Source organism: Acyrthosiphon pisum, chromosome A1 (genome assembly GCF_005508785.2).
Source record: "Acyrthosiphon pisum isolate AL4f chromosome A1, pea_aphid_22Mar2018_4r6ur, whole genome shotgun sequence".
In the NCBI taxonomy this organism is placed as follows: domain Eukaryota; kingdom Metazoa; phylum Arthropoda; class Insecta; order Hemiptera; family Aphididae; genus Acyrthosiphon; species Acyrthosiphon pisum.
In genome coordinates this window covers 100,785,106-100,787,272 of record NC_042494.1, presented here as the reverse complement: position 1 = coordinate 100,787,272, position 2,167 = coordinate 100,785,106, and positions in this window count along the sequence as shown.

Here is a 2,167-nt window from a genome sequence, read left to right as displayed (position 1 = left end):
CTGATACAATGGTGAACGGTGGTGCGTACCTACAGCAGGACTGTATGTACGAAAAAATTAATGACAAATTGACAAATAATACCACAATAGTATAATCATTGATAAATGGTATTATTAATAATGAAATGAAGGGTTACGGGGAAAAGCGAACCGGAATTTTTAAATTAAAAAGGTACTTTAAGGTTTGAAAATAAAATTATTTTATTTATCATATTTAAAGTAATTACGGTTTTGTGCATAACCTATGAATCTATGCTATATTATGAGTTTTCTAATATTTCTCATACCTCAATTAACTTAACCAATTATACCCACATTCTGGATGACTATTTGAAATTATTATACTTTTTGGTACCGAAATTATCTGGAACCGGAACCTAAATTATTTGGAACTGGTGCCTTTATTTTTTTTTTCATAAAAGAACCAGAACCGAACCGGAATCGTTATTTTATTTTTGGAGAACGGGTACCGGAACCGATACCGATAAATTCAAAAGGTTCCAGTCTCTGCCCTGAACCGAGGTTTAAACTATGATTGTAAAACGGGCCCTAAGTGGCTAAGTCAGTTATAATAAACAAAGTATATAATAATTACTATTTAATTTATAGTTATTATTCAATATTAGATAGGAAAATTGATAAAATATTTACTTCTGTCATACTATTTATTAGGTAAGACTTAATACTTAATAAAAACTAGAGTTCAGGTGTATAGCAGTTGATACAGGCAAAGTACAAAATATTTTAAAGAGTTCATGAATATTTGGATAAAACTCTTTATCAAAAACATCTAAAGCATGTAACCCAGAGGTGAATAAAATGTTTTCAATCTCTAAAAATAAACCCGTGCCCTTTGGTAAATCTACAGTCTTCATGGTAATTTTGTTTATTTACCGACTATTTATCGGGTTTATTATAAATACTCACAATACATCACTGTATTTATACATTAGAATTTAAAACACTGAACATTGTGTTAAAAAAAAAAAATTGTGTTTTTATTTGTGTTAAAAAAAAATGTCAACGTTTCACATTTTCATACTTCAAACACTAGTCTTTGAAAACTTTTATCTCTAGGACATCGTGTTTGGCGATCAGATCTGGTAGGCGTATAGTAAGCATCAAGCGAGTACTGTCTATTTGTCATAAGTACTTTATATTAGTATATTATAGTATATTATTACTAGCTGTTCTTAACTCGTTAAAATACGTAAGATCTTAGAAATAAAAATAAAAATTCGCTGGTGCTCGGTGGTAAACAGCAACGTGTGTGCATGCGTAAAAACAGAAAATGGCCAACTTCGGAACTTTGGAAGGATACAATTTACAAAAAAATGATTTCTGCAAATGTTTTTGCACCATATTCGCTCGTTGAAATACATATTTCAAAACTAGAAAAACGCGTGGAAACTAACGTGAGTTTGTTTCATTACCTATTTAATTAGGTACCTACATATACAATTAATGTTTTATAATTTAATATTGGTGTTTATAATTTTTATTTTTACGCTGGACATTTACGCATGGAAAATGTGATAATAAAATATGATCGTGTCGACCAACACGATACCGCGATTACCACGAAGTTGAATTAATTCAACTTTTGATCGTGCTGGTCACAATGTTCACGCCTTGGTAGATTTGTTTACTGTTATCTTATATATCTAATACCTATGGTATCTATTATAATATTTTGATTAGATACCAAGTTGGTATCGTCCTGATTAGGAATATCCCCGAAGAACGAATTGAATTCACAATTCACACGACACGACACGACACGGGTAGTTGTGAACCCGCCTTAATTTTTTTATGTCTTACACCACGACCACGGTTAAACAAAATACCGCACTAAACCAAGCGCTCACGAATTTCTACGTTTTCAACGTTTCAAACGTTGGTGTTCGTTCTGCAAAACGTTTGCCGCTTCAGAATTTCCTCGTAGTGTTGCAGAAAGTAATAACGTAGAAAGTAAGTCCCCAGAAAGTAATAACGTAGAAACAGGGGTATGAAACTCCGTGAATTGGCCGAATCGGGCGATTGTAACCTTGAACACGGCGTAGCATACGTAATCTATGATAAAAGCACGGCTATAGATAGTATCTTTAATCGTGGATAAAAGTAAACAGTGGAAACAACCCGACCCCGCGCAGATACCCTGCCTATT